Genomic DNA, 23782 nt, shown 5'->3' with positions numbered 1-23782 from the left:
ACCCCCCACTACTGATGACAGAAGAATCCCCATAATGGTAATGTGGTTAAAAAAAAAAAGCCCCAAATGCCTGTCCGACAGATCAGAAACAGTCTTCAGGAGGCAGGTGTGTGTGTGTGTGTGTCAGAGACGACTATCTGCAGAAGACATCATGAACAGAAATACAGAGGCCATCAAGATGCAGATTATTAGTTTGTCACAAAAACATGATGGGCAGATTACAGTTTGTGAAAAAGGACTGATAAGAGCCTGCAGAATTCTAGAAAAAGCAGACGCACCAGAGATGAACCTGTATCCGAGTGATGGCAAGAGCAAAGTGTGATGACTAAAAGGAGCTGCCCAAGATCCAAAGTATAGCACCTCATCTGTTAAACAAGGTGGTGGGGGTGTTATGTTTTGGCCATTTATGACTACCACAGGTACTGGCACACTTCTCTTCACTGATGATGGAGCTGCTGATGGCAGTTGCACAATGATCTCTGAGGTGTATAGAAACATCTGCTCAATTTTCAGTAAATTATCTCCAAACTCAGTGGATGGCGCTTCATCCTACGGCAAGATCCTGATCCAAACATATTGCTGAAGCAACACAGGAGATTTTCAAAGCTAAAAAAAAATGGAATGCCAAGTCAGTCACTCGATTTAAATCCAATTGAGCAGGCCTTCCTTATGCTGAAGAGAAAACTAAAGGGGAGAAGCACCTGAGACCAGCAGGAGCTGAAGATGGCAGCATTAGAGGTTTGGCAGAGCATCAGAAGATCCTCAGCACCTGCTGATGTCTAAGAATCACCGTCTTCAAGCCGTCATTGCATGCAAGGGATATAAGTTCTAAATATAGACCTGCCATTGCTATGTCCCTAACAACATTATGGTGCCCTGAAATGAGGGGGGAATCATGTAGAAAAAAACGATGTCATTTCTGCATGGTGTGAATGAAACGTATATAAATACCATTTAAATCCAGTCCTGGAGAGCTACTGTGGCTGCAGGTTTTCATTCTAACCTAATTCTTAATTAGTGACCAGATTTTGCTGCTAATTAAATCTTTGTCTTCATTTTAATTGATCCACAACTTAAGATTCAAGTCCCTTAATTATTTCTTTTTTCCTAAATTAGCAAGCAAACAATATTAAGACACAAAGTGAACCAACACATAAACAACAACCTGCGTCCATCACACAGTAACTGAAAATTAAGAAAGGTGAAGGCCTCAGTAATGCTGATCTGCTCAGGTCCACAAAACATTTTGACAGCACTCTTACAAAAAGAAAATCAACAGTTTTGGAAATGTCTGCCATGGCAGAATGAGCGCCATGGAATTAAATAACGGATTTAATTAGCAACGAGAATTGACTTGACAAATTAAGAAACTGAATGAAGTGAAGTTGGTTGGAGTTTGAGACCCCAACTTAGTTGCTCATCTGTTGGCTCACTTCACATCAAATTTATGTTTAGGTGCCGTTTAAGGAAAAAATAATCAATTCAGAGGTCAGAGTCCATTAAAATAAAGGGAAATAATGAATTAGCAGCAAAATCTCGTCACTAATTAAGAAAAGAGTTAGAATGAAAACTTGCAGCCACAGTAGCTCTCCAGGACTGGACTTGGAGACGCCTGCTTTAAATGAAAGTGTGCAAAGTGCACTTCAATCATATCTGAATTGTTTGATTTTTGATCTTAACCTGTGGAGCAGTTAAGGAAAAATACATCTTTGTCTTCCCAAATATTGTGGATTGCACTGCATATAAACACTCCAGTCCTGACTCCACTCCAGTACCCGTCGCCACTGGGTATTAAACGGGCACAAACCTTGCACAGTGTGCCAGTCAGTCCAATGCCACGAGCAGAACCAAAACTCCAAGGGTGGATAGAAATGCCAAAGTTTCCTTCAAAAAACAGGCAATAGCACAGGCAACATTTAATTCAAAAGTTGTATCATTTTGTTAAAACATAAATACTGTATGTTTAACTTCTTTAGCAGTCTTTATCCTTAGCCTTCTTTTATTCCCCACACCCCCCGATCACCTTTTTGAAAACCTGTTGCCGGTCCGGCACAGCGCCCACACACGCTGGGGCAAACTTAGTGCCGCTAGTTGCCATAACTTGGATTAAAATCAAGGCAGAAACGTAACGAACAGTAAAAGAACGTGAGGAAAACAACAGCAACAAAACTTATTAGGCAATGACCGGATTCCTTAGCAGTGTGACGGCTGCGCTAAGCACTTTGCCACCGCGTCACCCTCACCCCCTTGCCTCTTGAAAATAGTCTTGGTTGTGCAAGCAGAAAGAGTTGCAATTGTTTTTTTTCATTGTTTTTTTTTTTGATATTACGTGAACGTTTCGTTTCCTGCCCCTCCTTGGGACTGCTGGCTGGCTCACTAGAACTGGCATTATGGGTGGAACTGTGCCGCTCGCTCCGAGTTCACAATGTCCAGCTCTTTGGGGTTCTGAATGGCAGTTCAGACCTTTCCCTTATAGTTTTTTTTTTTTTTTAATACCATTATTTTCATTGCTCTTTTGACTTAGCTTGTATTGTCGCTTAATTCTGGTGGACAGGAAATAGGAGTTTCCCCTGCTAGAAATTTAACGCCAGGGCTTGTGCGGGTGAGGGCTGAAAAACAAAGCACTCCGAATTCCCCGAGTTGTGACATAACGTTGACCGTTCACCCTAGTCAATTCTATAAAAATAACCTGGTCAGTCAGAAATGGCTTTATAATTCAAGTTGCATTTGGGGCAACATGACACACCTTTAATATGGTTTAGTTTTATATTTATTTTTACAAAAATTATAATTTATTTAATGGCTTTTTTGCAGATGAAGTACCAAATCAACAGTAGTGAGGTGGTCCTCAAACACCGCTGCCATTCATATGCTGGGCAGGGGAGATCTATCCAGCTGACTTCCTCACCCTCCTGTGTGAATACCATCCCTGACTCCTGAACCCCGACTCTCCCTTCTGGTTTGCCACACTTTCCTGATCAGGCGACACAAGAGCTGGGGAAGATTTACACCAACAAGGCAGTCTGAGTGTTGCTTCAAGGTATGTTGGGTCCATTTGCACCTCTTCATTTTCTGTTGAACCTGCAGAAGGTATGAAAATGTTGTAAAACATTCTGCCTCATCCCAAGGCACATCAATGGGTGTCCTAGTGCTCTTAAGAACTACAGACCAGATCATGTCACATATTATAAAGTTTGGTGAGAGCCTGGTCCTAAACATCCTGTAACGCCACTCACATTCAGTGCAGTTCACCTGCCAGGCACAAGTAGGAGCAAATGAAGCTCTCATGCTTCAGAATGTCTACTTGCACGTGCAACTAAACTAGTTCAAGTTCTTTGATTTCTCCAGTGCCTTTAACAGTCTCCAGGACTGTGTGGTGGAGATGATAGTCAGCAACACAGTGGCACACCAGTCTTCACCCTGTATACCATCTATTAAGTGCAACTGTGGTGTAAACCAAGAAGAGTGCTCAGATGGCACCTCCTGTGGTGCATTCATAATAGAAATGAGGGGGAGCAGAGAAAGGTGGTGGAGTGAGGACCAGCTGGAATTGAATATTATTAAACCATGTTGTCACTGGACTTCCCAAAGATTGGTCAACAGAATTATGGAGGAGGTGATGTGGTGCAGACTTATACATAGGGATCCATCAGAACAGTAGACTGAACTGGATGGGCAACAGCGCCCTGTCAGACAAAGAGGGCCTGAACATTTCTTTTTTATTTATTTAATTTTTTTAATGTACTATGGGGCTTTGCCCCCTGCTTGCTTTGCCTGCCAAGCGGCAAGTGCTATGTGCCGTTGTGAAGAGGGGGGCTGAATGCACCCCAAGGAGATGCGGCCGCTCCTCCAAATCCCCTCTTAAGCGGTGATACATTAGGAAACAAATAACAGTTGTTTTTTTACCTCCTCTTTGCTCGATCAGCTGCTGGATGGCTGCTGCTCCCATGACGCGTAATTTGCATTTCGTGCAGCGCTTTGAACGTTTTAAAGTCGCTGCCTTGTCTCTCTTCTCCCCCAGACATCCTCAAACACTATTTGGTCTCTTTTTGCTGTGCCATAATTTCACTGAGTAATATTTTCCATTTGTTTGCGCTAATGCGATCTTTACTCTCATTTTTTTTTTTGAGACTTTCGAATTTTCCTACTTCCATTATGTCTAACCTGCTCTGCATGTGTATCATGGGACTTGCTTCCAAAGTTTTTTTTTTTTCTTTATAACAGAGAGATGTGACACAGAGCTGCAGGGGATGTTGTGGCGCTCCATGGTGCAGTCGAGACTGTTTCACTCTGTGGCGTACTGGGTGGTAACACCACTTTAAAGGACACCAACTGGCTAAACAACTGTTCAGGAAGGCCAGTTACTTTACGTGACTTACTGTGGATTTGCTGGAGATAGTGACAGAAGAGAGAATCGTAGCAAACTTAGGGGCCATTATGACAGTTTAAGCTCCATCATGCTTTGTTCTGGAGCAGCTGTAGCCACTTTGGAGGTGCCACAGAGATTCTATTTTTTGTGTAAAACCATCAGACTATGTAATGTTTGTCTTCACTTTGGCGAGTTACAATAGATACTTTGGTATAGGGACAATATTTATATTATTATAGAATTATAATTTTACCAGCAACGGCGCACTGAATACACTTGACTTGAAATTCCTAGTTTTCATACACTTTCTCTGTCTCTGTTTAGCATTTGTTTGCTCAGAGGTTGATGTGCTTGCTGCTTCCTGAGCAGCTCTTCTTTTCTCCACCCTAGTGGCCTGCCTCTTCTCTTCTTTCATCGGCATCTTTTCACATTAAAACTGATTAAGTCAGTGTTTGTGTAGAAAATTACTTGGTACGTTTTCTTTAATTTTCACTTAAGCTGGCACTTTAGTCTTCAGTCTGCCTCAAGAATGATTCAAGATATGAAGAAGTAGGGGAAGTGATGGTGAAGGTGGTAGGGATGAGAATGGCGTCCGTACACATGCTGGCCACTGCCGAGAGTTGATTCTACAATAAAATAAAATGAAAATAACAAGAGGAATAACCTTGGAGGTCAATCATCACCCTGAAAGCGGACAGTTGATATCACGTAGTGTCTAATGTCACGTGTATACCAAATTTCAGGTCAATAGGTCAAATGGTTTGCGAGCTACAGGTGATTTTAAAATCCTGGACAGACAAACGAACAGCCACGGTAACTTATTATATAAGAAGATTATATATGCAGTTCTGGATCCTGCATTTATGTAATAGTTTGGATTTTGGCTCTTATTATTTTGCACTACACCTCATCATTCTACTGCAACAAAATATGTACAATTTCTCTTCATATCTGTCCACATTAATACAAAGATACAGCATGTACCTGTGTGTCTGTCTGGTTGCTATGACTCTGTCATTCCAACCAATGGCACATCTCAATCTATGGAGTAATAGAAAGCACTTCATTTGTCATTTCAAAGATATTCCATCAGTTATTGCTTATTCTGGTCTTAATTCAGCTGCATTCACTGTTTATTTTATTGGCTCCTTATTAACAATAAGATGCAAGTGACAAAGGAAACAGCAGTTCTACAACTAATGTGTTTCCATTTCCATGAACAGTCTGCTTTAATAAAATATTTGGAAGGAAACTGAAGAGAATTAAGCAAAGGATTGACAATTAGTTATCCACGTCAGGCTACAAAACATTTGGACGATATCCTTGGAAGTAATCTAAGAATGACGTTGTAGTCCTGCCACATAATGAATTTTCTGGCTTGTCTTCTGTCCCTCTGTGTCATCCTCAGTGTAAACCCTTTCTCTGCTCAATCACATATACAGTATAAAAAGTGGAAAGAATCAAACAGGCATTTTAGGCAGACGGCAATAGCGAGGACCTTTGTGTGGTAGTGTGGTCAGGTGGTGGTACAATTTCTGTGAGGTTGCCATGGTAATGGATGCTAACCTACAGTTAAAAGGGACCGTGAGAGGGCAGGAAAAGAAGAACGGTAAAGAACAGAAGCTTTATGGTGGAGGATATAGTCATGGACTGTCCAGAAGATTGCCTCACTTAGAGGTCAAAGTCTTTTCTTTCCAGTTTGGAGTTGGCCATCTCGAAGAGTTTCTTGGCACCATTGATCTTGAGCTGATGTGCTACGGAAAGAAATGGACGGACGGACGGATGGGACAGTTAAGGGGATCGAGGTTGGGTGAGCTGCAAACAGTGCTTTTTTTGTCTTTGGATAGTGCGTCTGGAGACTGCAAAAATAAAAGAAAAAAAGAGAAGAGACAAAACGTTGTGGACATTATGCGTTATCAAAGAGTTTTTACTTACGTATTATTTGTATACCGTATGTGTTAGGGTGGTAAGAGTTTGTGGTTACAGATCTGATTGTTGCCATTTATTTTTTATGATTTGAATATAATTAATGTATTACATTTATTCTCCATTTTGTCTGTTACACAAGGTCATTTTCTTTATATTCATTTAATCATTTTATTCCATCTGTTATCATTGCATGAAGGGGACCAAGGGCAGTTTAGGGTTGACCTATTGTCCAAAAGAAATAAATCACAAACAGAGTGGTGACTTGTAGTGATATCATCTGCGATATGTCATAACCAGTCATTGCAGAATAAAAACGCTAACAAAACCATTAAATTAAATAAGTTCTATTAGAGCGAAGGATTGGTTTCTAAATAAGCAACTAGATAGGAACAAAATCCCCACAGCCACTACGTCCCTCCAAGAGTGACATTGCAAAATCCCTACTTTAAAAGGTTTGTAACGGCCGACCCCTTACCCACACTGGCCACTACACTACCAAGACTATTTCCTTGAATTAGCCTGAAGAATCTTGAGACGATAACAAGCCACATTCCTTACAGATTGCCTTAATTTTCACAACGAAATAACCAGCAAATAGTAGACAGGTATGTAAAACCAAAAACGGATATATTGACAATGATAAATATAAATACACATGAAAAACAGATGAATTTTCAATAATATATATATAAAATGAAAATTTTGTTGTAATGAGATTCTGTATTTGTTACTATAGTACTTTCTTTAACTTGTATCCAGGCGTTTGCAATCATTTCAATAGTTTCTTTTGTGTTAATTTTAATCTCCTCCTGCCTATAAGTTATGCTGATGAGAATTTTTCTGAGCATTTCCTTACGATAATACACTTTCAGGGTGCGAAGGATGCCCAAATCCAATGGCCAAAGCGCTGCTGCGCAATTGGGTGGGAGGAATTCAACGCGAACATTAGCTAAATGTGGAAGCATGTTGTGTGCAGCACAGTTATCAATCAGGAGCCGAATCATCCTTTTCTTCTTCATATTGTGAGGTTTCTGAACTCTTTTGAGTTCAAGGTGTGGGGTTCATTGGGCCCCCAAAACAGCTTTATGGACCCCTTGAAAGTCAAAATTGAAGCATGTGTCTGAAGATGAATTCTGATATGGTGTTATAAATCACTCATTACCCAAATAACGGTTTGCAAGAAAGTTTATTAAAATGACCCAGGGGGGTGCAAAGGGTCGGAGGAAGGAATTTAGCACTCTGCACAAATCTAGTGGTAGATGGCCCTTTGAAGGACTGTTATGTGGCAGGAACTACTACCACGTGCGTCCGCTGCTGCACACCCCTCTGGTCTTCTAAAGCCTCTCACACTGTTGTCCCTGTGTCTGCACATTCACGCTGCATTTGTAGCACTTCAGGAACCTGTCTTCTGCACTTTAGCAGTGGGGTAATTCACCAAAACAGCTGTGTCTGCTGTCCCAATTAAACCCCTTTGCATGCTGCTACACTAGATCTTAGCCAAAAGGACAAGAAGATGATCACCCTTTTCCATGTTCTCAGGAGCTGCTTTTATGGCTGGCTTCTATGGGGTAGTCTAGCCCCTTCTGACAGTCCTTGGCCACATGAGTAACCAGAGGGTCTCCGGTCCGGACCGAGGACATCACAGTATAATAGCAGTTGCCTGACAGCTCTTCACAGGCAGACTGGGAACACCTGATGGACCTGGGTGGGTGGACACATGAGTGGTCCATCCAGTGAGGAAGGGAACCCCATCTTTGGACAAGCTTTGAAAGAATTCTAGAAGGAGGGCAGATGCTTTGTACGACAAAACATGAATTGAAGCCCCAGGCACACGGCTGTCAGAGCTTGTTGTGGTCTTAGAGATGCTGAAGAGTGTGATGGCAGATTGCTGATCCCCTCATGCTGACTGAGCACTGCTTTACCGTCCAAATGCCCCGCTGATTACTACAATGGGAGGTGCAATAGAACCTAGTTGCTCTAAATTTTCATTGACTAATATAATGTGATTATTTAGGAGTACAAGTAGGTGCTGAGTTTTATTAAAGTGCACAATGTCAGTAAACAAATGAAGCATAAACAGCTGTTCCCATTTTTAAATATAAAGTTGGCATCAAGCCCTGGGCAGGCACAAACACACAGGCACAAAGCAGGTGCCACTCCATTACAGGGCGCACTTCACACTTTACCTAACATGCATGTCTTTGGGAGTAAACCCTGAGGGTACGCAGAGAAAAGACACAAATTCTACTGACTCAGTGAGCGAGTTTTGATTTGAGTGCTGTCTTGTGGCGGCATGAGATGAGACAAGCAGCCTTCATTTGACGTTGGGCCTTTTAGAAGGGAACAGCCAACTCCTTTTATTAATACAGAATCTTTATACAATTGCTTCCATATTTTTGTGCAGGTTAAGCGACGTGCTCAAAGTCACACTTGCTTGGTTACTTTTCTTCCAGCACTTTTACACTATGAAGCCTGATAGGCTTATACTGTGCACTAATATTGTTGTTGTTTAACACTGTTATCGAGCACAGAAGCAGCACGCCTCCCCTGTTTGTCTTCAAAGTAAAATCATATTTATAACATCATTTCTGTTTTTGTGGTAGCAGGCTCAGTGGCTTTTTTCAGAAAACACAGTTGACAAGGTGGGAACTAAAACAACATCCTTATGGGTTTCAGCCAAGCACTTCATCTTTTGCAATACACTATCTTCCGAACTTTATTTCATATTGAACTCTTCAGATATATTGTACACTACAGTGCATATTGGTGGAGTGTGACTGCTGGCTAATCAAATGAATTACCCAGGGTCAGACGGGTAGGGGTAAACTGACAGCCTGGCGGTTTACAGTTCAGTGCGTTGACCACCAGCTCACGCCAACTAAACATGCACAGAGCGTTCTTTGTTTGTCCCCTGTGAATATGCGAGTTAAAGAGGGATTGTGGTGTTCCCAATAAGGGAGATCGCTGGAAGCTGCTGACTTTTCTGTGTTAACTTGAAAAGATTTCCCTGTCGGTGAATGCTGGAGGTCACATCGCATTTGAGACGTTTGATATACTTCCGTGGAGGCAGCATTCATTAAGTGCAAGGCCGTTTTCATCAATTTACAATCGTTAATCCTCCAGCCCTGCATGTCCCTTGGGATGAAGGAGAAAACCAATTACGGGGAGACCATGCATACGAACACCATATCCGTGAGCCGTCAAACCTGAGCTTATCGTCGTGACGCTCGTAGTCTGAATGTTTATTATGCTACCTCTTCTATGGTGGAGCCCCCTACCTGCCATTACAGGGCAAAACTATTAGCCGAACTAGCACACTACTGTCAAAACGGGGCCAGAATTGGTGCATTGATTGAATGACTTAACTAAAATCGATTGATCCCATCTGGGATAATAATAAGAGGCTAGAAAAATATTTCTACGCCAGGATAAATAAATCAATAATCAGCAGCACCAAATATTTATTGAAAGGATAAGTCACGTCGGGAAACTTCTCTCCGTTTCTTTTACAAGATGAATATCACGGCGTTTAAATATCACGTGAGCAGAAAGGTCAAAAGCCGATTTTTAAAATCAAGTTTTTGCCCATAATACAGGCATAGTCGTCCTTCAACAACTTTTACCGGAAAAAGCTGTATGGCGTGTAGAAGGTGCCGGCTGCGCAGCACCTTAGCAACAGCTGAGCCATGGGCTGTTTCAGCCACTTGCATCATTTTTGTGGGTGGTGACTGTCGCGGAGTGCGGTGGTGTGGGCGGCGCCGTGGACAGCAGTGCAAACAGCTGACCGAAGTTTCTTTAATGCAAGGCGGCTGGTAAACAGTTAAAGCTGTGTGGGTTAAACGGTGCTAGCAAGTTTGTTTAGTAGTAACTGGTGTATGTTCGCATTCTTTTTGTTACAATTCGCTGGTTTGCCAACCAGTCAAATTACAAAAACCCATGGATATCAATCGGTTATAATGACTTTTGGATTGATATTATTATGTGCATACTTACATATGAAGTGTACTGCTGTACTGAGGTCATTCTACTGATTACGAATGCTCACAAGGACCCGTTACTTTCCAAAATGTGTAGCGGTACAGTGATTATGAACTGCGTGATGCACGCCCTCTGCTGGACTTCCTAGTTGCTGAATGCTGCACCTTCATTTCCCGTTATTGTCGGAGATGCTCTTATTTCTATTGTTTCAGTTCAATTCAAAGTAGCTTTATTGGCGTGAATCAACATATTTTGAAAGATCAGAAGTAGTTACAGTGCTGACAAGAATGAGAATATAAGAGCAAGTGAATAAAAGATATGCAATGAGAGGTGCAGAAGATGACGATAAAATAATTAAAGTTCAGATAAATTATATGCATATATATTTACATACAGTACAGGCCAAAAGTTTGGACACAGCTCCTCATTCAATGTGTTTTCTTTATTTTCATGACCATTTACATTGGTAGATTTTCACTGAAGGCATCAAAACTATGAATGAACACATGTGGAGTTATGTACTTAACAAAAAAAGGTGAAATAACTGAAAACATGTTTTATATTCTAGTTTCTTCAAAATAGCCACCCTTTGCTCCGATTACTGCTTTGCACACTCTTGGCATTCTCTCGAATACCTGTGAAGTGAAAACCATTTCAGGTGACTACCTGTGAAGTGAAAACCTGTGAAGTGAAAACCATTTCAGGTGACTGCCTGTGAAGTGAAAACCATTTCAGGTGACTACCTGTTGAAGCTCATCGAGAGAATGTCAAGAGTGTGCAATGCAGTAATCGGAGCAAAGGGTGGCTATTTTGAAGAAACTAGAATATAAAACATGTTTTCAGTTATTTCACCTTTTTTTGTTAAGTACATAACTCCACACGTGTTCATTCATAGTTTTGATGCCTTCAGTGAGAATCTACCAATGTAAATGGTCATGAAAATAAAGAAAACACATTGAATGAGAAGGTGTGTCCAAACTCTTGGCCTGTACTGTATATATTAGCATAACTGCACAGTCAATTAAACATATGAATATTAAAAAGCATGAAACTGGAGCAGTGGTCCTCCCTGTGTAGTGTTGCATGCTCTCCCCATGTCTGTGTGGGTTTCCTCTGGGCGTCCAAAGTCATGCAGGTTAGGTGAATTGGCTCTCCTAAGTTGGCCCCATTTTGTGTTTGGTGCGTGTGTGTGCCCTGCAATGAACTGGCACCCTGTCCAGGGTTTGTTCCTGCCTTGCACCCCATGCTTGCTGGGATAGGTTCCAGCAGACCCCCCGTGACCCTGTTCGGGGAAAAGTGGTTTTGAAAATGAGTGACAAATGTATACATGGACTATTCATGAGCTCATTTTGCGTTCTTCTCTGGGTCTCTGGCTGGCAGTAATGTATCTGGCTGCTTTCTCTGCTATCTAGGCATCCTCCCCTAAAGGATGGCAACTTTTCTTATGGTGTCCAGTGCTGGGAATTTTGTGATCTCTTCTAACAATGTGATGAATCTGGAGTACCTCGCAGCCCTTTGCAGTTGGAAGTGCTCTTCGTCTTCCACTTCTCCTAAATCTCACTGCTTACCGAGTCTCTCATGCCTGGGTTTCTATGTTGGATGGCAATGTCCAGTTTCTACTGCCAGACCGTGACAACTCAGTCTGTACTGGCTCAGTATGTTTCTTTTCTTTGGAGTCTTTTATTGTGACCAGACATGGTGTCAAGGAGTAGTCTGCTTCAGGTTCTGGAAGCACATCCTCTTGTTTTGCTGCTGTACTTGGTTAATGTAGCATCTTTTATTTTCATCTGCAGCTTTTCTGATGCTGAGACCTGCAGCCTTTTCCATGGCACTGGTATGGTTCAGTGCCCCAAGGGACTGTCCCAGGGAAGTGATGGCACATGATTTCATATTTGGCTCCTCCATGGTGTAGGAGTTTGTAGTAGAAGTTTCAACTGGTCCCACTATTTCTTTTGTGTTGTGAGCAGCAGTGTAATGTTTCCCTTTCCACTAACCACACACAGGCACACAGATACACATCCACTCAATCCTTATAAGCCATCTACCTTGGTACTTTAGAGCTCCTCCTAACCTCCATTAGAAGTTTTAAACATATGGAACCCTTTTGAACACCTTAATAAAGATTGGAAAGAAAAAGGACCTGGTGTCCTGTGTTTGAGCTCTGCTGTGGCTTTGATTCAGACATCCCTTTCTATGAACCCTTTCCTGCATTCTAATTGACTCCTCATTGTAAACCATATGAAGTCCACCCTCAACATCATAAAAAGTTGTACATACATTATGATACCAGCACTGGCTTAGAATTTTTGTTGGAAAATCACTGTACTCCCATGTGAGGTTTGCAGCTAGGAAGTAATTCCATGGGGATGGGAAAGTACATGAATTATAATTCTGTCTGTCAAGAATTGGGAACATTCATGAAATATGTTGGGGATGTTGAAATCCCTGAAAAAAAAACCCTTTGTACCCCTATTCTCCATATTTTGATTGCTGTTTTCACTACAGTGATATTTATGTTTTATCCCTGTTATAAGAAGCTTCTTAAATTTCTCTCAGGCCAAGTTCACTAGTTTGAAATTGACTTTGGAAAAGTTGGTGCAGTGATACTTCATTTCAGGAGTTAACATTCTGGAGTCCCAATGTGCATAAACCATGCTTACGTTTAATTGTTCATGAAGAAGAGCTTCAACTGACTCCTAACTAATTCCCATCATGTCTGTTGTCAAGACCACAAGTCAAGTCAAGAAGCTGTCTTATCTTCAAGAGACTTCCTGATGTGATGGACTCTGCAGTCCATCTGTTGACTGTGGCATATGAAGGGGACTGGTAGATACTGATCAGGTGAGAATGAATTCACCAAGTGTATGTTATTCTCCTGCATAAGCAATAATACTTGACTTGGATGTCCTCATTATCCATGTTGACTTGATTGTAAATCTTAAAAACACACATTAAACCAGTGTTTATCAACCTTTTTGGTGCTGTGACCCCTATTATTCTAATGTTAGTGTCTTTTCTACAGAAGAAGAAGTTGTCTTCATGATCCGGGGAAGTGGGGTGTCCCCCTTTAGTGAACTGACCATGGTCATCAGAGCTATGACCCATTATCATTATAATTTACAATAGCAGCTCATGACAAACAAGCAGCAGCCCACAACCCACTTTAGCGAGTGAGTAACACTGCTCTAAAACACAAAAATGATGCACTTTCAGGTTCAGGCTCAAATGTTTCTGATTAGTCTCAGAGAATTCTGTAATAAATAAAACAATTGGCAGTTTAATGGACAATATCACTTTGTTAATGAAAGGAGAATGAACAGACTCCTTCACCATAACAACAGCAGCAACAAAAAGGTATTTATAAAGCACATTAAAAAACAGTCATCACTGACCAAAGTGCTGTACAATCAAAAATAACATAAATATTGCTCACATAGAATTAAAAATAAATGAAAATAAAGGAAAATAGAATAAATTAAAATAGCGGCAGCAAGATAAAAATAACAGAAAAAATTACTCACTCACACCATTGATTCAAAAGTCAGTGTGAAGAAGTATTTCTTCAATAATGACTTAAATGTGACTAAATAGGGGGCTGTTCTGATAGACTCCAGTAAACTATTCCATTGAGAGGGAGCAGCTACCGAAAAAGCCAGGTCACCTCTCTATTTATACCTTGATCTAGGGACCACTGGGAGCAACTGGCTAGGTGACCTAAGACCTCTAATTGGGGTGTAAATTTTTAAAAGATCGGGGATGTAAAAAGGTGCTAGTCCATTTAAGCATTTAAAAACCAATAACAAAATTTTTAAATTCGAAAATAAACTGGAAGCCAGTGAAGAGAGGCAAGTACTGGAGAAATACGGTCACATTTGAGAGTGCGAGTTAAAAAATGGGCTGCAACATTCTACACCATTTGTAGGCGATGTAAGGGTGCTTATGATATTTATGATAACAAGGCCCTGACCTCTGATAAAAAACAGGATCTAACCACAGCATTGATCTGTTCATTGAAGTTAAACGTTCTCCCAAAAATAACCCCCAAGGTTTTGGCATAAGCTTCTCATACGATACCAGAGAACCAACAGCATTATTTAGAGAAGTTGAAATTTCAGCATTTCCAAAAACCAGTATTTCTGTTTTCTTTTAATTGAGCTGAAGAAAATGTATTGCCATCCAGGATTTTATTTCATTTAAACACACATGTAATAGGTGTGATGAACCTCCCTGTAATGTTTTAAATGGCAAGTAAAGCTGTGTATCGTCAGCATAAAAATGAAAAGAAAAGCCATATTTCCTAATAATGGAACCTAAAGGCAGCATATAAAGAGTAAAAAGTAGAGGACCAAGAATGTAACCTTGTGGAACACCAGAGCTAAGAGGGCTGAGGAGGATGAAGAATCAGCAAGGCGTACAGAAAAACTACGATTTGTTAAACTGGACTTAAACCATTCAAAGGCAACTCCCATTTACTACCTCAAACATGATAAGAGAATTGTGGAGTCCACAGTATGAAATGCTGCTGTAAGATCCAACTGAGTCAAGATCGAAACATCACCAAGTTAGTTATTAAAAGGAGATCTTTCTAAACCTTTAAAAGTGCAGTTTCTGTGATATGATGAGCTCAAACACCAGACTGAAAAATCGTCCAAAATACCATTTACATTTAAAAAAATCTTCAAATTGGATTAGAACAACTTTTTCAAGAATCTTGGCAAGAAAATGCAATTCAGAAATAGGTCTGTAATTGAACAGAGTAAATCAATCTAAATTCTGCTTTTTTATCAGAATTATTTAAAAGCTGCTGGGACATTATCTGAAGACAAGCTAGCATTTATTAAGGCATGGATACTTGGACCAACAGTAAAGGGTGGGTAGTATCAGTAGGACAATTAGAGGACCTCAAGCACCTAACCAGTTCCTTTAACTGTAACAGTGACATGGGCTGAAAGTGATCAAAAACAGCCAAACACACGGAACAGCCAAAAGGATCATATACAGGTAAAATAATAGATGATCAAGTGGCAGTGATCTTGATTACAAAAAAGTTTAAAAAATCTTCACAAACATTAGGAGATGCTGTGAAATTGTCTGAATCATCTGAGTTAACTATAGAGTTTATGGTGTTGAATAAAACCTGGGGCCTATGAGAATTATTTGAGACCAACATGGAGAGATAATGTGACTTTGCATCCTTAACTGCTTTCTGATATTCTCTGAAACAATCAAATAAAATGCTGCGAGAAACATGCAAATTATCTTTCTTCCATCTTTGTTCAGCACGTCTACATGCATATCTAAGAGAACGAATGGTTTCATTAAGCCAAGGCTCTAACTTAGGCTTACAGCGCTTACTCTTAAATGGAGCAACAGAGTCCAAACTAGACGTGCATATATATTCAAACTGGCTGAAGATTTCATCTACACTCAAATTAGAAAATTGTTTAAAAGTAGAAGAAAAACAGAAAGGCTGCTAATGCTCAAATAACATCTCTTTACCACAGTGCCGTGCAGGACACGCTGGATCTCAATATGGAAAAGCTACAGCAGCAGAACATGCCGAGGTCCATTCCTGTCACCCAGGAACAGAAAAATCAGCCTACAGTGGACATGTGATCATCAAAACTGGGTGACAGGGGACTGGAAAATGTCATAAAGAGACATGCAGAATTGAGGGATAAGAATTCAGCATAAAGACTATGAATCTATGGATCCATCTTGCCTTGTTTTGACAAACCAGGCTAACAGAGGCAATGTAATGGCGTGGCAATGTTTTCATGGCACACATTAGACCTCTTAACACCAACTGAAATGCCATTGTGCCCCTAAATTTTGTTACTGACCATGTCTATGTCTTCTTTTTCTTGTTTCAGCTGCTCCTGTTAGGGGTTGCCACAGCGGATCATCAACTTCCATATCGTCCTGTCTTTTGCATCTTGCAGCTTGTTACACCCACCACCTGCATGTCCTCTCTCACCACATCCATAAACCTTCTCTTTGGTCTTCCTCTTTTCCTCTTGCCTGGCAGTTCTGTCGTTAACATCCCTTTCCCAATATACCCAGCATCTCTCCTCTGCACATGTCTAAACCAACACAATCATGCCTCTCTGACTGTGTCTCTCAGCTGTCCAACTTGAGCTGACCCTCTAATGTACTCATTTCTAATCCTGTCCATCCTCATCACACCCAGTGCAGATCTTAACATCTTTAACTCTGCTACCTCCAGCTCTGTCTCCGGCTTTCTGGTCAGTGCCACCGTCTCCAACCCATATAACATAGCTGGTCTCACTACCGTCCTGTAGACCTTCCCTTTCACTCTTGCTGATACCTGTCTGTCACAAATCACTCCTGACACTCTTCTCCACCCATTCCATCCTGCCTGCACTTTCTTTTTCACCCCTCTTCCACAATCCCCATTACTCTGAATTGTTGAACCCAAGTATTAAAACTCATCCACCTTCGCCAGCTCTACTCCCTGTATCCTCACCATTCCACTGACCTACCACTCATTTGCACACATGTATTCTGTTTTGTTCCTACTGACCTTCATTCCTCTCCTCTCTAGAGCATATCTCCACCTCTCCAGGGTCTCCTTGACCTGCTCCCTACTCTCGCTACAGATCATAATGTCATCAGCAAACATCATAGTCCATGGGGACTCCTGTCTAATCTCATCTGTCAACCTGTCCATTACCATTGCAAATAAGAAAGGGTTCAGAGCCGATCCCTGATGTAATCCCACCTCCGCCTTGAACGCATCTGTCACTTTTACTGCAGACCTCACCACTGTCACAATTCCCTCGTACATATTCTGTACAACTCTTACATAATTCTCTGCCACTCTCGACTTCCTCATACAATACTACAGCTCCTCTCGAGGCACCCTGTCATATGCTTTCTCCAGGTCCACAAAGACGCAATGCAACTCCTTTTGGCCTTCTCTATACTTCTCCATCAAAACCCTCAGAGCAAATATTGCATCTGTGGTGCTCTTTCCTGGCATGAAACCATACTGCTGCTCACTAATCATCACCTCCCTTCTTAACCTAGCTTCCACTACTCTTTCCCATAACTTCATGTCTATCTCTATCCTTTTCAAATGGCTATTTCCTGTAGGATAGTGTGCCATAACACAACACACTCATCACCCTAAGCTGGCCCCAAAAACATGACAAGGACTTCAGTTTACTCTAATGGCCTACAGTGTTCCCACATCTCAGTCCAGTAAAGCACCTTCTTTAGGATGTAGTGGAATGGGAATTTTGCATTATAAATGTGCACCAGAGAAAATGGCCACTGAGTGAAGCACTAAAAGAAAGGGCAAACTTAGCCTGATATTTGTAATGGTGTCTTAAACTGTCAAATCAATGACCTGAATGGTGAGATTTCATCGAAGAGCCCCTGTCAGCTGGTGCTGCTTACTTCTGTCTTCTCAAGGCTGCCAGCAGGAATGTTTCATCTCTTCGCAGATTTTGGATGTTGTAGGTATTGTTGTACAGGTCTCTGCTTTAGAAAGTCTATTTTAAAAGATAAAAAACAAATTCTAGGAAGACTGCTTGAGTTAGTGATAAGGCACTTTAAATCACAATGTTGATAATTCATTCCCCAAGCCCAGGAAACCCCGAAGAGGACACTTAACTCCACTTCAGAAAACAATGAAGTGTACTCCATTAACATACAGTATGTGCTTATTTTTCTAGTATTTTCCAAGATCCTTCTTAATCAGACATTTACGAATGAGTAGAAAGTACTCCTTTGCTAACCCTACCTCAGAAGGTAGTGAAATCAAAGTAAAGGATTGGTGAAATGCAGCAAAACCTGACTGAAAAGCATTACACTGACAACACTTTCATTATAAGGTGTGAAGTTTGGTCCTTTGGTAGGGTGAAATAAATTTGTTAAATACAATATGAAGTAAATGTGACATCACAATTTAATAACTACTTACTGTAAACTAAAGTGTGTAAAAACAGGCACAAAATTAAATACCTAGATGAAAGCAAAAAGAAACGTCAGATAGGCACTGTAAAAGAGACACACGTCTTTCTAAAGAAGAGCTCATCATTCTGTCTAATGGAATCGACAACACATTATTGCGGTACACCACAGGTGGACAGATTCAGTCCTGGAGGGCCACAGTGGTTGCAGGTTTTTGTTCCAACCCAGTTGCTTAATTAAAAACCAGTCCTTGTCAATTATTTAATTTCATGGCTTGCTAGTGCTTTAACTCTGCCATGTCAAGTCATTCTCATATCCTAGATTTTTTTTCCTTTCTAAGGATATCATTCAAATGATCAGAAATCTAAAACAGATTTTCCTTCCAAGTACTTAATTAAACCCAATAGTGCATGATAAATACACACCGGTCTAAATGGAAACAAGCTAAATGGAGAAATGCCGGTTTCTTTTGTCATTTGCATCTTATTGCTATTAAGGAGTAATTAAAAACCGAGACTACAGCTTTTAAAGACTAAAATAAGCAATAAGGGTTCAAATTCTTAATGAGTGAGACAACTAAAGTGAAGCAGAAGTGTTACTTGAGCAGTAAGTGCTTCTTATTAAGCAATTGGGTTGGAACAAAAACCTGCAGGCACTGTGGCCCTCCAGGACTGAATCTGCTCACCCCTGCTGTACACTAAGGCAGACAGCAGTCTTTCACCAACACCAAGAAAATGCAGAGGTGGCATGAAACAGCAAAGAGTAGTGCCAGCATGTCACAGAGTGAGACAGCAACACTACCACTGCACCACCATGCCACCCTACCTTAAGTCCCATACAGCTAATTCTTGCTACAACATTCACAATATACAAAGTGTTGTCAAATGGTTTGTTTTTAATATATACAGTAAGTAAATGCCTAAGAGATAAACAGGAGCAGGCATTATTCATCAGAATAAATGCCTTGAATGAGTCAAGAGTCCAATAAACTGCTGGTAAAGAGAAATGTTTTGGGCTCCTTGACTGTCTTCTTTTTCAAATTTGCCTAATGCATATTTGATTTTCCAACACAAGGGTCTCATAATGACACAACTGGCAATGGAATTCTGCTTTTGCTCTTGACTCTACTTGTGACACAGTCATTGCTAACTACTGTAGTGCAACCTAAGTTAGTGTCTTATAAATGGCTTTTAAATTCAAAGCATACTGTACTTGTAGAATTCTGCAGTTGACACTGATAATGTCAGCATTTACATGTTCACTATAAAAATAAAGACACTTGGGTCAGTCATATCAGCCCGGGCTGTATAATTTTTTTTTTTAATACTCACTTCTTCCAAAATGACTTGGAGATAATGGTTAAGCTTTTTCCTCTTATCTGCATATTTTTGTTTCTAAACTTCTTAGGGACAAAATGCACCTGTGCAGAGCCAAGTCTTTTTCTGAACGCGAACATTTAGAGACAAACTCCTTTTTAAGGTCACAGTCTTCTACTTTGACTCTTCTACTAACCTCCTATTTCTGCATGTCAGTACTTACAGATGTCTGCTCACAGCCTTCTGTGATACATATAGTCCCCTGTTCACTATCCTCTTTAATAAAAAGATGTTCTTGCTTATGGTGGATAAATTCCCTTTCACAGTCCTTTTCTTTTATGGGCAGACTCCTTTTCTCCATGTTATATGTGAAAAACAAGTCTTTATCTAATGTTGAATTTCTCCCTTCTTTGTCATTGGTCTTCTCTTTAAATGCATTTTCCACATCCAGAGGCACTGGGATAACCTGGCACTTCTCCTTTGTCATTCCCATCTAATAGTTCCTGGAAATGGTTGGTTCCCCTTTGTCTCTGAACAAACACATAAAGAACAATTCCTTCAGACCTCCAACAAAATATTTTTTAATCCTTGTAATCTCTTTTCAATAAAGAAATGAGTCAAACTGTCTACATAAGCAAATGTGCATGAGTTGTGTTTCATATAACATCATGAAGACCTTGGAGAGGCTTGTCCTGGACTATACAAGTCCTCTTGTGGTAGACCACCTGGACCCTCTACAGTTTGCCTAACAGACATAGGTTGGAATAGAAGATGTAGCTATTCATCTGCTCCAAAAGGCTTATTTCCATCAGGAAAAAGCTGTCAGATCTGTGACGACTGTGATTTTTGATATACCCAGTGCTTTCAATACTATCTGGCCATATCTGATAAGGGCTAAACTTGGAAATATGCAGGTGAGGTTAGCCTATGGTGTTCTAGATAATGGAGTATCTGTTGGGCAGGCCGCAGAACTGTATCTCTTATGTAGATGTGAGCAACAATAGGGCAGCACAAAGAACAATCCTGTCTCGTTTTCTCTTTGCTTCGTATACCTCAGACTAGAAATATAACACCAGGTCATGTCACTTGCAGAAATTCTCTGGTAATTCTGCACTAATTGGGTGTATTGACAAGGGTGGGGGCAGTGTATAGGAGTCAGGTGGAGAACTCTGAGAATTATATGCAACATCAGCAAAACCAAGAACTGGTTATCGATAATCACTGCACAAATAAGTCACTATGCCAAGTCAATATTCAGGAAGTGGATGTGGTGTACTGCTGCAAGTACTTCGGGTTCCATATCTGTGACAAACTAGACTGGTCTTGTAACACAGAGAAACAACAGGTGAAAGGGAAAAGGTGACACTTTTTTTCTTAGGAGACTGCAGTCATTTAATGTGTGAAGTGACATCCTTCACATCTTTGACAACCCTGTGATGGCCAGTGTGATTTTCTAAGCTGTGGTGTGCTGGGCTGGTAACATCACTTCAAGAAAGGCCCACCAAATTAGCAAGCTAATTAAAAAGGCAGGCCAGTTACTGACCTGTTGGTAGAGAAGGAGAGAATGAAGGCAAAACTGAGTGCCATTATAAAAAAAACTGCACATCCTCTGACACTGAGGACTTTCAGCCAATTAATCATTCAACAAAAGTGTGTTAAGAAATGCTACTGGGACTCCGTCGTACCTATGACAATATGCCCTACTTAGACTGCTCTATTATCTTTAGTCAAGTCAGGAGTTTTTTTTTCTTTGTTTCTGTAATTTTTGTGTTTTGGGGAGTGGCATATGGGGGCAGCTGCTGTTATTTCTATATTTTTAAGCTTCCCGATATTGGAAAGTACTACCTTGCAATTAACAATAAATTAAACATTCTCAAAAGAAATGGTTAAAAGAATACGGTTTCCCACAAGTCTTTGCCAACAGCAGTCAATACAACATAAACTGCATGCCACATGAATTCAGTTAAGCTACACGAATTAAAAAGTTTGAGATGCCATACAGAATGACAGATTCCACAAACTTTTTTTTGTCTTTCTGCATTTATTAGAGCACACACAGTAGAAGATTATGTCCAAAAAGAACATCGCACATTGACAGATTTATGGTTTCTGAGAGAACAAACTCTTCAAATCTGGGATCCTGTAAAAATTCTTCAAACAAGTTTAACATGTATGATGTCAAATTGGGATGGTAATGGATGGCTTGTCATTAACTTGGGAAGGTTCAGATTAATCACCACAGACACCACATTGCAAGATAATTTGGGATGATGATCTTGTAAGACTTGCCTGAAAAAATCAGCGTGATTTGCCACACATTTAAAGCCATAGTGAACGCAACTCAAACCAGCAAACAAGTCACGAAATGCTGTCCAGATTTTTTATAGGTTTTTAGGTGACAGGCAGTTGCATGCAACACGTCCACGGCGGACATGAAAAAGAACACTAGAACTTGGCATACCGGACGTTAGTTTTAACACGATCTATCGACTGCGGACATCTAAGAGTTTGTGCACAAAAATGCTTTCGAAAAAAATGAAGCGGTCCAAATGAGCACGTACCTCCCTGTCGGTTCTGCTTTAAAGCCACCCGTGTTCCAGGCGGATCCGAAGACTTGACACTAATGGCATTTCACTTGTTCACTCTGCATAGCAAACCTCCAAAAAGCCATTCCATCCCGCTCCCCCCAAGCTAAACGACGAGAATATACATTGAAACAACGTGAGTAGGTGTGCGGAGCTGCGGTCACGTGACAGTGACGAAGCCGATTCGTGACGTCATCGGAGAGGTAATTTAATATAGTTACGACATCGGCGCCGCTGCTGCTGCTTCATGTTATCATTGCGTACTCTGGTCTGCTGACCAGGCTGGGGATATTTTAATGATTGTGGCTTTGTGATTGACTGTTATCGTATTGTGACGTGCAGGCAGTCACTTCGTAAGGGCGGACATTCCTCCTTGGGTGTGAGTGACAGGGGTAGGACGTAAGAGGGGCAGAAGTGCAGGATGAAGGATATCTGTATCCTTCTATTTAAAAAAACTCCAGCAGTACGACTTTAGGGGCGTGTTCCTAAACACAAGAAAACTTGACATAATTGCAATGTGTGCATGCCCAGTAATCATTAGCGGTGCTGATAATTAGGATATTTCTACAGAGCCCCTGCCGCTATATGAGGTGAGGTCAGTGTGCGACCAGTGCCGACCACTATTAAAGACGGGCTGAGAAAAATACTCATGTCCACCTTTGGATTAGCTAGGATATGACTAGTGACAGTTCTAATGATAATAGCTAAAGTTTGTTTTTTTTTTTTGGTGTCGACTCATTTTGAATTTTTCTTAGGAAATTTGATTAATGTTTGGCTGTGTTGTTAGTGGAAAGTGCTCTGTTTATGTAACTTGGAAGTTAGCCATGGATCACTATAATGTAGTTTAGAGCCATCTGAATATAACCTACATGCCTTTACAATATGAAGAAAACCCCACATGTACTTGTACATAGGAAGAACATGAAAACTGCTCACAGACAGAATTTTCAGAGTTGTGAAGCTGTAGTGGAGGCACGGTGGCGCAGTGGTAGCGCTGCTGCCTCGCAGTTAGGAGACCCGGGTTCGCTTCCCGGGCCCACCCTGCGTGGAGTTTGCATGTTCTCCCTGTGTCTGCGTGGGTGTACTCCGGTTTCCTCCCACACTACAAAAACATGCAGGTTAGGTGGCTTGGCGATTCTAAATTGGCCCAAGTGTGTGTCCTGCGGTGGGTTGGCACCCTGCCCGGGATTGGTTCCTGTGTTGGCTGGGGTTGGCTCCCGTGCCCCTGTGTTCGGATTCAGCGGGTTGGCAAATGGATGGATGGATAAAGCTATAGTGCCAAACATAGCAATGTATGGCATTTGTCATTCTTTGAGGTTAGCAATGATTTTATCATCCATCCATTTTCTAAACCTATTTATCCAGTGTAGGGTCACAAGTCCCAACAAACATCAAGTGCAGGGCTGAAACAATCCCTACAGGTCGCTAGCCCAATGCAATCTAACATGAAACAGGACAACACATCTAGTGACTGCTGAGGACGTCTGGGCAGCACCTCCTCCATCGTGAGAGAGTTACTACAAAATCTCATCTTGCCTTTATACACTCTGAAGAGGGACGATAATTGCTGAAACCTTTTTGTTTTTAGTAACGATGAAGGTCATATTTTTCTTTTCGGCCACTAGGTGGCACTGCCACCACTGTTCTCTGTGAAATTTTCCTGAACT

At 41.0% G+C, this 23782-nt stretch overlaps 1 long non-coding RNA gene across 1 annotated transcript; it reads right to left on the bottom strand.

Moving 5' to 3' along the window:
• Positions 1 to 2382: 2382 nt before the first annotated feature.
• Positions 2383 to 22851, bottom strand: LOC120534354. The gene is made up of 3 exons (XR_005634730.1): positions 22092 to 22851; positions 17649 to 17793; positions 2383 to 3081 (listed from the first exon to the last, which is right to left on the bottom strand). It is a non-coding gene; the product is annotated as an uncharacterized LOC120534354 (long non-coding RNA).
• Positions 22852 to 23782: the final 931 nt, after the last annotated feature.

The sequence above is a fragment of the Polypterus senegalus genome, chromosome 8 (assembly GCF_016835505.1).
Source record: "Polypterus senegalus isolate Bchr_013 chromosome 8, ASM1683550v1, whole genome shotgun sequence".
In the NCBI taxonomy this organism is placed as follows: Eukaryota; Metazoa; Chordata; class Cladistia; order Polypteriformes; family Polypteridae; genus Polypterus; species Polypterus senegalus.
Note: the sequence above shows the minus strand (reverse complement) of the source record. Positions and strands in the feature narration are given on the sequence as shown.